Consider the following 12,007-nt stretch of genomic DNA (forward strand, 5'->3'; position numbering starts at 1 on the left):
AGCACTGAGCCAAAATGCATTGGTTCAGAAGTGCAAAGCACTGGGTTTCTCCACACATTTGAGGGGATGCGTCAATCTCTTCACACTTGCAACAGTGGTGGTGCGCAATTCGGATGCGTTGGGCTCTCAGGGTCATGCATAGGTTATGAGAGTGATGCACCAAACCTACTTCCGTAACAGAGTCGATGAGCCAGATCTGCTACATGCAGAATAGAGATGAGTCAATTTCTCTGGTTCAGGTATCTGGGTCCACTTCCAGTGAGCCGGGCACAGGATCAGGTGTAGGGACTTTGATAGCCCCGAGTCTCAAACAACAGAAAGCAAGCCAACAAGCCCTTTGAGATCACATTGGCTGCAAGCCAGAGTCTAGCTCTCCCTCAGCAGGGCCAGGAGCATCAGGAAAGCACAGCAGAAAAGCAGGTCTTCCAGATCAGCAGTCCAGCAGGATGTCAGTCCTTGATGCAGCACAGCAGTGACAGAGTTCAGTTACAGGTCTGGAAGTGTCTGATTTGGTGGGGTCAGGGCCCCAGTATTTGAACCCAGTGTGTGCCTTTGAAGTGGGGGTGACTTCAAAGAATGTTCTTTGAAGTGCACAGAAGCCCATTCTTAACAACCCAGGCTTCAGACTATCATTAGGGGATAAGCAGCCCTTTGTGTGGAGACAGGCCACTGTCTATTCAGGTGTAAGTGTCAGCCCCTCCCTCCCTTCCCGACCATCAGAATGCAGATGAGTACTCAGACACACCTACCCTTCCTGTGTTTGTGGTTGTCTAGAGGAGATGTACAAAGTGTAGCTGTCACCAACCCCAGACCTTAATTTAGAGACAGGCTGCAGGCACATGGAGTTGTACGAGCAGAGAAATGTCCAATTTCTAAAAGTGGCATTTCAGAAATGGTAATGCCAAATCTAACTTTACCAGAATAGAGAATTTGTCTCATTACTATTCTAAAGATATAAAACATGAAACAGTTCCTCCTTACTAATCAGGAATTACAGTTTAAAGGTGTATTAAGGAATTCCCAATGTTAACCTATGAGAGAAGTAGGCCTCGCAGTAGTAAAAAACAAATGTAGGTGTTTTTCACTACCAGGACATGCAAAACGTAAATGTACATGTCCTACCTTTTACTTATACAGCACCCTGCCCTATGGGCCACCTAGGACCTACCTTAGGGCTGACTTATGTGTAATAAAAGGGGTGTTTAAGACTTGGCAAATGGTTTTAAATGCCAAGTCGAAATGGCAGTAAAATTGCACACACAAGCTCTGTAGTGGCAGGCCTGAGACATGTTTACAGGGCTACTTGTGTGGGTGGCACAATCAGTGCTGCAAGCCCCCTAGTAGCATTTAATGTACAGGCCCTAGGTATATGGTATACAAATTTACAAGGAACTTACAAGTGAATTAAATATGCCAAATCGGTGTAAACCAAGTATACCATGTTCAGAGGAGAGAGCATGTGCACTTTACCACTGGTCAGCAATGGTAAAGTGCTCAGAGTCCTAAAGGCAACAAAAACAAGGCCAGGAAAAGAGAAGAAGGCAAAATGTTTTGAGTGACCCTCCAGGGCTGGCTATTTTCAAATATTATCCTCTCCAGCCTAAAGTCAGGGTAGACTAATCAATTCCTTTATGGACGTTCCTGCTTAGGGTGATAGAACATGGACAATGGGCCACTACTGCAGGGGTACTTGGCAGTTCTACGCCTCTCTGAACCCAGTGGATACCTCTGTCTATACACTCTGGGGCCACTGAGCTGATCCATGGGGAACCCTTCTCTTTACCTGTGGACCCCATCTGTGCAGCACCTAACCTCAACTTTACTCACAGATGCCTCCCAGTAGGCAGATAGTACCACCATGGCCAACAAGGTGATGTGGCCTAATCCACCCATCCGACCGGACTTCTGTCCCCAGCCTAAGGAGAATTCTGTTCATAAGAGCAACAACCAACAGAGGCCAATGACAGCTGTCAGTGTCAGCAGTGAGGGCCCAGGTCATCCTCTGTCCTTTGTGGTTACTCAGAATGGGGGGTAGTAGTCTAAGGTGACTTGGACCCTCTTTTCCACTCTACCTTCCACCAGTTCAGGGGTAATATCCTGAGACTGGTCCTTCAACTCAGAATCTGTACTCTTAGACTGAAGATGTGCCTGGCTAGCCAGGTATTCCAGGGGAGTACAACTACACCCTCGCCAGGGGAAGCACAGCCTGCATGTGTTGTGCAAGAATCTGCCTGGCGCAGTTCCCACACTTCTGTCCCTGTGCATAGCCCAGGCCAGAAGAGGCATCCCCAGGGTCAGACTCGGGGTACTCTGATCTCAGAGCTGGCAACCCCTGCCCCACTGGTTCTCCCACTGTGGACTGTTTCCAGCTCCTGCCCCTCCATCTGGGCCTCTGTACCCTTCACTATGGAGTTCTACCCCCATAAAACAGAAATGGTAGGGCACCTGTGACAGCCGCCCCCCCCCAGATCTCAGGACACGGTGGAGGGCCATTTTTCCCAGTACCATACTGGGACCTATTTGTGTCACTGCGTACCTCCCTTTCCCCCTGTTGGGGAGAACCTTAACCACCCTCCTTAGGATCAATCCCTAATGCCTTCTCAGACACTCTGATACTCTCCCAGAGGTCTGCCTCCTTTGCCAGCTCCCTGGGGTCAAAGAACTAACAATCAACCAGGTGTTGGCGTAGCTCTGGAAAACAGTGACTGAAACATGTGCTCTATAGCCATCAAATTGTACAGCCGGTCATATGTGTTTACCTCACTGCCCTTCATTCAATCATCCAGTGTCTTGCACAAACCCACACAGTCCTATCCTCCCAAGACTGGTGAGACAGTTTCTGTCTGTTCCTTTATTTCAGAATACTCTCTTCCGGGGTGAATTCATACTTCTTGACAAGGGTCTCCTTACAGGTGGGATACCCCAGCATGTCCCCTTCTCTAGGGCCAGTGAGGCATCCCAACCATCTCTGGGTATATGCCTCCCAATTCCAGCTCCCCAATTCTCCTCAGGGATCCTGTGCACATCTAGAGTAACATCATATGCCTCAAACCAACTATGTCATCCCCCTCCTTGAAGTCAGGCACTAGGTTCATGGGTATATGGAACCTTACTCCACCACTGCACACTGTAGTATTGCTGCTACCATTTCTATCAGATCTTCCTGCTGTTTGGCAATCAAGTCCAGCTCCTTGAGACTCAGTTCATGAGCCAGCAATTTATTTTTCTCTTCTAATGCTCTCTCAGCATCAGCTTTTCTCTCCTCTGCAGCCAGCTGGGACACCTTCAGTCTTAGGTCCCGCTCAGCCTGTCTGCCCTTTAACTCCTCTGGAGACAAAAGTTTGGGAGGAGACACTGCTTCCTGCATAGGATCAAGCAGGAACTCCCTCTGTGTGGCATCCCCTCTCTCCTGTGGAGCCTTTGCCAGGCATTTTTCTGCTTTTCTCCCTCCTTTTCAGGGCCACTGCCCTCTCAGGGCCCTTATTCTGGGGTCAGGTATAAACAGGGTTCTGTTTTCTCTAGAGTGCTTCAGACTCTTCCGGTGGTGCAGATTGCATTCTGTGGACCTCTTCCTAGGCTTTAAGGGTAGTCTGATACTCCAACGTTGGATCACCCTTAGGGATTTTCAGTCCTCTCTCTGTGCACAACTTCCTCAGCTCAGCCATGCTTTAGCTCTCAATGGTGTTGATGTCCAGCTCCAAATGTGACAGGCCCCTGGTAGATATACCTTTCCCTGCTCCATCCTGGGTATCTTGATTCCCTTTCTTGAGACAGGGGAGTCCTTCCCTTGGTACAGGGTTCTCCTCCTCTGTTGTTGCTTGCAGTCTCCAAACTTCCTCATAAGCATGAAGGGCTAGCTCTAGGTCTACTAGCAGCATTTAATTTACCGACCCTGGGTATATGGTATACCACTTGTTAGAAATGGGGTTCTCTAGTTGGCACTGGTTTGCACCTTTGTCCAAATAGGGGCTCTTCCTTCTAGTTAGAATAAGGGGGATACACTCCTAAAATAACCCCTGGTCACCCCCTTGGTAGCTTGGTATGAGCAGTTAGGCTTATCTCGGAGGCAGTGTGTGAAGCATTTGCACATTACCAACAGTAATATAGTGAAAACACTACAAAAGGAGCACCACACCTGTTTTAGGAAAATAACCAATATTTATCTGTGCAAACGATGCCAAATCAATAAAAGACCAACATACAATACTCAAAAATAGGCACTTTGCAAGTATGACTCTAAAAATGCAGTTTCTTGAAATCGGTATCTCTGTCCGGTGCTACGACGTACTGAAAAACAGAATCCAACAGTTTTGGCTGACCGCGTTGGTGTGGACCGGTGTTTGTGTCAGCAGACTTTTAAACAATACCTTTGGTTCTGGCCTACCATGTCGGCTTGGGCCGGTCTTGGCAACCATCGCGGTTGTGATGTGAATTGTAGCGGTGCTGCATGCGGTGCCCTCAAGTTACAGTGCAGGCAGCGGCTCAGTGATGGTTGTCCAGCACCTTCGTTGAGACCAGGTCTGCTGTGCAGAGTGAGGCAGTGCTCGTGGCGGTACTGACAGGTCATGGTCTAAGCGACAGTGCCGGTTGTTGGGAGCTGGCGTTGGTCGGACCAGACTGAGGTGTAGGACGGGGCGGAGCATCATGTGAATTACGAACAGTGCCCTCAAACCACGGTGTGATCATGGGTGTCACAGCAGCGTTGTTGTCGTTGAGACCAGGGCGGCAGAGAGAAGCGAGGCGGTGCGGAGTGCGGTGCCCACAGGTCGTGGTGCAAGCAGCAGCTTGGTTGTGACGGTGGTCGTAGTCGGAGAGACCAGGGTTGTGGTGCAAAGTGCGATGGTGCCCTCTGCTGTGCCTTCAGGACCACGGAGTCCACAGCAGTGTCGGTGAAGGTGTCAGCTGCTTTCCCACTCTGTGGCAACTGAAACCCATGGTAGTAAGTGAAGTATTTGTTGTGCCTTGAGACTTCGTGAACAGGAGGCAAGCTCTATTTCAAGCCCTTGGAGCTACTCAGTGTCAAGTGAAGAAAGTTCAGTCCAGTCCTTTCACTGTCCAAGGCAGATGCAGCAATTGCAGACCAACCCAACAAAGCAACAACAAAGCAACGTGGCAGTAGCCCTCCAAGCAGTTCTTCCAGCTCTTCTTCTAGGCACGTTCCTTGATCCAAGCGAGTTCTCTGAAGTCTTTTATCTCCCTGAGACTTCCAGCAGGAGGCAATCTCTACTTCAAGCCCTTGAAGAAAACTCTGAAAGCAGGATGATGAAAGTACAATCCATTCCTTTCCCTGCCCAAGACAGAGGCAGCCAGCAGCAGAACAACACAGCAGAGCATGCAGCTTTTCCAGCTCTTCTTCCTGGCAGGTTTCTTAGTTCAGCCGTAATATGAATGTCTGGGGCCTGGGCCCCAGTATTTACACTCAGTTTCTCTTTGTTCTTTTGCGCAGAGAGTGTCTGTGCTCAGCCCAAACCAGTTCTCTCTGGTCCAACTTCCCCACAGGAGGTGGAGACAGCATTGTCCAAGTCAGACCTGGCCCATTCAAGTGCATGGGAAATCTCCTCCCACCAATCTAAATGCAGACCAGGCCTATTACTCTGAATGTATCCCAGGTCTATTCAGCCAAGCCCTGACTCATTCAGGAAAGGCAGGACACACCTCGACCCCCCCAGTGTCTGTCCCAAACAGAATGTACATCCCCAGCCCCAGTCAGGCTAAAGCCAGACAGTCAGTCCACAAATCAGCAAAGGCATACAGGATGACTAAGCAAGAAAATACCCACGTTCTAAAATGTGGTGTTTTCAAACACACAACGTAAAAATCATCTTTACTAAAAGATAGCCTTTCAATAGAGAAAAACGAAATACACTGTATTTCACTATCAGGATATGTCACACACACCAAATACATGTCCTACCTTTCACATACACTGCACCCTGCCCACAGGGATAGCTTGGGCCTACCTTAGGGGTGACTTATATGTAATAAAAGGGACGGTTAGGGCCTGGCAAGTGGGTGCATTTGCCAGGTCTACATGGTAGTAGAGACTACGCGCATACACTGCATATTTGGCAGCACTGCGATCTGAAATTTTCAGAACGTAGGGATGGGTGGTATTCACAAGATTACGGCACACCCCTGTGTTTTCCCTAGAGCTGCCTATCTCCAACGCAGGCACCCTTGCACAATAGTGCGAGAGTGCCTGTGTTGCAGGGAATGATTGTTTATGTGAATGAAGGTGTTCCTTCCTACACATAAACAATCACTAATGGCAATTTGTTAATTATACGTTCACTGCAGAATACAGCACACATAGAAAAAGCAAAAACGAGGAGAAATAAAAGTATTTCTCGTGGTTTCATCATTCTAATGTCTGCTCTTGCATGGCGTTAGTTTTTGGTGCTGCCTTACACTTACATCTCCTTGTAAATCTGGTGCAGCATTAAAAAACAGGGGGTGTTGTGGTGGAACTCCCACAACAACACCACTGCACGTCCCTTTAACTCTAAGTGATGCATGTAAAGGGGCTTTGTAAATATGGAGAAGGGCATATCGACACAAGAACGTCGCTAAAAGTGACATTCTGGTGGTGATATCCCTTGCAAATATGCCCCTTTGTCTTTCTACTTTATTTTCAACATTCACAAGCCTGCGTCCAGGGAGTCTACATCCTACATCAGGCGTCCATTATAGCCACTGATCAGACCTCAGATCTTGCAAGTGGTTGCATGACACAACCACGCATTAATTTTCCATGCGCTCCCTAAGAACGCAGGCGTAACAAGGAATGCGTCTGAACCACGCATTCCATTTACAACGCAAGTTGTTACAACGACTTGCCTTAGGGGGGTGGTGGACTTTGGAATTGTATAATTTACTATTCCAACTCCAGTCACGCACGCTGCTTGACGTAACGCATCTCGTTGTACGGACTTGCGTTGTTAATGTAATGCGTGGTTCAGATTCATTTGTTATTCCTCCCTAGTTGTAAAGGCAATGTGTTATTCATCGGTCGTTGTATTTGCCGTTTCCCCCTGCAAGTTCTTCATTCTGTCTTCTTTTACTTCCTCACTAAAATCCTTCTTGAATGTCCCAAAGCCTTCTAACAGATTCGTTCTAGAGACAGCCATTGCTGAAACTCAGCTGTCACCCCCGTAAGGGTTTCTTGATATCCATCCCAGAAGGAAGGATAGTCTGTCAGTCAGGCTGGTCTCAAAAAGCTCATCATCCCCTCTAGCATTCTTTTTATGTGGCTACCCCCTTTTGAGCTCATGAAGCATATACATATCTTACAGAAACTTTACCAAATGGGTACTGTATGTACATGTATTTTTTATCCACTGATCTAAATCAGAGTGCAGTCAACTTTGAGCTTTTTTTAACAGGAGTGGTATCATGGAGTGTTCCTTGGTCCTGAAGAAAAGCCTTGGGGTAGGGCTTGAAACATGCAGACCATAGAAATTCAGGTACATAATTGCGGTACATAATTGCGGGATTTTCAAACATTTCCCCAATTTTTAAGCATATCAGATATAGGCAAAAATAAATTGGCTTTCCTACTAAGCCAGGTGTTTTTAGTTTCTCCACAAAAAAGCCCCTCACTCCTATTTGTCTCTTCATCCTTTAAATTATATGATCAAAGTGCTCCCACGTAACCCGCCGGGTGTAGCATGCCCCGGTCTGCAGCGGAACGAGAAGAACCCAATGATGAAGCATCTCATCAAGGGGAAACCCTGGTGCACAAGGGTTATCTAAAGAAAACTCTCTGTTTTCTACTAAACATCTGAAGTGGAAAGATAGTCCAATTTAACGGACGGACTCTTTTTGGTTATTAAACTACCTCTGGAGGCCGAGTCCTCTGTTTTTTTTCCTCTACCTCCCATTCTTTTTCAGATACTCTCCCACTAAATACATCTGTTTGAAAGAGATGTATGCAGAAAATGGTTTTAAATGTAATTCCAATTATATTAAATGTCTAGGAATTAAATACTCCTCCTCCATCATGAAAACCATTCAGACCAATTTGGAGGTTCTCCTTCAAACAATTCTTCAAATGGCAGTGAAATTGTCCCCTCACGATTTATCCAGGTGGGACCGGATAGACACAATAAAAATCATGATGGTCCCTGTTATTAACTTTTCTTATCCATGCTACCTGTTAGAATCCCTTTGAAATTCTTTAAATTCCTTAACAGTTCCCTTATGGAATGAACAGAGAGAGTGCATTTCTTTTATCCTTTTTGTGCAAACCCAAAGATAAAGGCGGAGTCAGAATATAGTCAAAGTAAATGCAATTTTAAGCACATCAATGTGGTTTGTATTCATCTCAGAGGCTTCATATATTCCCAGCCTGATCCGAGCTATTCCTGAGATTTGGGGGCAGCCCGTCCTCCCTTATACATATGACATAGTCCCCTATTGGACTGCAGTGGCAGACAAGCTGCAGGGGGGGATGGCGCTGGATGGGTGACAGCGAATATAAAGTTCTATTTGCTGGAGCTCATACCCACACCTAGGAGGGGCCAATAGATGAGGAACAGATTTGCACTGCTAGGCTTTCAAGCATTGGATAGCCTTCACTGGCTCTCCCCTTTTGCACAACTCCCGTCCTAACAGGTGGATGTGAAGAATGGGCTTTGGCTTAGCTACAGAGCCTTTGACAGCTGAGGTTGTGATGAAATGAAATGTTGTACTTGTATAGCGCACTGCTGCCCCAGCAATGGGGCGTCCTGACGCTATACTCATACCGCTGTGGAACCCTTCCTGGCTTTCCCTGTGAAATGTCCACTCCTGGGCACCCCCAAGGTGAAACCAGGCATCCCCAGCGCTGTTGGGGCCATTGTGGAGATTAAGCAAGTTATTGCCCAGCGTTGCAGAGTGGGACCCATGATTAGAGTAGGCACTGAGGCGAGAATTATCAGGTCATAGGAAATTGAGCCCAAGACCCGCTGAGGCGGGAATTGAACCCTGGTCCCGGGCCAGATCTCTGCATCAGGGTCTGCCGCTCTAACCATTGAGCCACACGCGCATGGGGAGTGGAATCTTGATATGTGGCAGAAAATGCTTGACAAATTCATACAGGCCCAAGGGGATCCATTCTGAGTTCAGGTGAGGGGCCCTGCTGACCCGCTCCCTTGAGGGTCCGGAGAAGAACCATTGGAGGAGAGACAGGGATATCAGGATGGCGAAGCCTGTAGGGAGGGAGGAAAGACGTGGCCTTTAATCTTCCGGGAGGGAAATACACAGCGATATTAGATATGTGCACTCATTGATTTAAATTTATCTCTCCTTTGCCTTCTATACAGTTTCCCTATGCCTGGACTCATAAAAAAATATGCTGATTATAATGCATGAAGTTTTCCTGTGGTGTATTCTGCTGCAAAACATGTCTTTGGTTCTATATCTTTACATTATTTTTTTAAATAATAAATACATTTTGCCACACATCTGTAAAAATTCAAAAATGTGATCCTAAAAGCTTTGTCTCATACCCTATATGTAGATGTGAAAGTGCAGAGTTCCTATATTTTAGTTGGTACTGAACTACAGTAAATGAATTATAATCAACAGTTGAATCCATGTGTTGTAGCTCTCTAACAAATTCTTTTTTTTGTCTATCGGCACCTAACCCAACACATGAGACCCCCCGGAATATGTCTTTTACGTGCACGCTTCACTTTTACCTCATCAAGCACACTCTCCCATCCGCCAGCGAATATAGGAGGAAGTTACGGAAGCAGTTTTCATGAGAGTCACTATGGAACTTTCTAGTGCATCCAAGTATCACCGATCAAAGCAGTGTGAAACTTCAACATACAATAAATACTCAAGTATTAATCTGGAATGAAATATATGTAGCACTTGAATTCAAAAGAGGGTGATCACTGAGGAATCAGTTCTTAGCTAGTCAATAGCAGGTCAAGGCACTTGCAGATCATGCACATCAGTTAACTTTCTTATTTTTAATATACTTGATTACACCTCACAGGCTATTTCAGGAACTCAGTGCTCAGACAACTGTCAGAGTGTGCACTTGAGTGGCAAATAGGAAAAGGTTCTTTCCAAACAAGTAACTTGGATCTAGAATCTTCCAACAGGACTTGCTGGTCAATAACATGGCAATGCAGTGCAGTGGTAATAGCTTTAGAGCATGTTAATGTCACAGTATTGAGTGATCCGCTCATATAGGTGGGAAATAATCAGTGGGCATTTATTTATCGGTGGTAAACTTTGCATTTTTTTTTAGCTGTTTTCTTGTATTCATTAACTAGTGGTGACCGATATTACCTTGATTTGTCAAGATAATATATTGAAATGGTTGTTCAGTAACCAGGAATTTTTACTGCCAACAAATTGGAGAAAAGGACCTGATGGACGAAACTTTATTACCAACTATTAAAAAAGTTTTTTGACTCCACATTAGAAATCACTGTTTGGAAGATGTGCTTTAGGGATTCCTCACAATAGCAGTTGTTTAGGAAGTGTCTCAATGTTTTGCGGATTAAATCTTGTGCAAAACATTAAAAACGTTAGTCTCCGGAGTTGGACTTGTAAACCATTCACAAAAGGGAAGAGGTTCCCAGGTGATCCCTTCCATTTTGGTAATTAAAAAAAAAAATTTCAGGAGGAAGCAGTGTTCCAGGGCATCACTACCAACTCTCAAACAAACGATTTAAAAAAAAAAACAATTGTTTTAAACCCAGCCTTGTTTCCTTTAAGGAAATCAGGCAGTTTTATTTTTAAAGTTTAATGCAATTACAAACATGAAATCACAAACAAGCAGTCACAAACATGGCAGTCTGTCGTATAGCATCCCTTAAATGGCATCCAGTCTGAATGAGACACAACTTAGGGGCATATTATCAAGCACGGCATTAAAATTATCGCCGCTTTAGCAGCAGAAAACTGCCGCTAAAGCGGCGATAATGGGCTTGATAACATGCCACAGAGAATTCCAATAGAACCCCATGTTGACACCAGAACGTGGGCTTCTATGGGAATTCTCAAGGGCATATTATCAAGCCCATTATCGCCGTTTTAGCGGCAGTTTTCTCCCGCTAAAGCGGCCATAGTTTTAACGCCGTTTCTTGATAATATGTCCCTTTATTCATTATTATTCATGAGCTAAATCAGATTGCAACCCACTCAGAATGGGAATGTTCTGAAACCAACCTATTTGTATTTAGGTTTATTCACAAAATTCCACGCTGGTCGCAAACATGTTTGCTGCAATTTCTGGTCAGTCTTTTGCGACCAGTGTTTTGTACATCAGGCTCTTAGGACCAGATGTACCACCATTTTATGTGGTTTCAAATGGGCATTCTACCCGTTTGTGACCTCAAAATGGGTCTGCCTAATGTACCAACCATATTTTGCGAGTCACTAACCTATTAGCGACTCACAAATTATGGTTTGCAACTCGCTATTAGGAAGGGGCATGCCAAGTGCGTCCCTTCCAAATAGCGGGTCTCAAACCTATGTAGGATTGTTTTGCAACCACATTTGCGGTCGCAAAACACTCACAGTTTACCACCCTTTTCAAAAGGGTGGTAAGCCACACACAAACAGGAAGGGTTCCCCAGGGGACCCCTTCCCCTTTGTGAATAGGCTTGCAAATATTTTTTAAGAGCAGGCACTGGTCCCAGGGACCACTGCCTGCCCTTAAAAATTGAAAGTGAAAAGTTTCATTTTTATTTTTTAAATGCATCCCGTTTTCCTTGAACGAAAATGGTCTGCATTGAAAAAAAAAACTGCTGTATTAAAAAAACTGTCACAGACATGGTGGTCTAGTGACCCCAGCAGGCCACCATCCCTGGGTGTGCTAGCCATTCCCAATGGGGTCGCAAATTGCGACAGCCTAATTAATATTCATGAGGCATGCAATTTGCGACCCCATTGGGAATCGCAAACAGTGTCTGAGACACTGTTGTACATAAAGTTTAGCGAGTCGCAAATTGTGAGTCACAATTTAGCGCAATTTGCGACTCGCTAAACATAATGGTCGAACATC

At 45.7% G+C, this 12,007-nt stretch overlaps 1 protein-coding gene across 1 annotated transcript in view; it reads right to left on the reverse strand.

Moving 5' to 3' along the window:
- ESR2 (estrogen receptor 2) overlaps positions 1-12,007 on the reverse strand; it is a 557,334-nt gene that overhangs the window by 156,893 nt on the left and 388,434 nt on the right. The gene's annotated exons all lie outside the window — the stretch shown is intronic.

The sequence above is a fragment of the Triturus cristatus genome, chromosome 9 (assembly GCF_964204655.1).
Source record: "Triturus cristatus chromosome 9, aTriCri1.1, whole genome shotgun sequence".
Classification (NCBI taxonomy): Eukaryota; Metazoa; Chordata; class Amphibia; order Caudata; family Salamandridae; genus Triturus; species Triturus cristatus.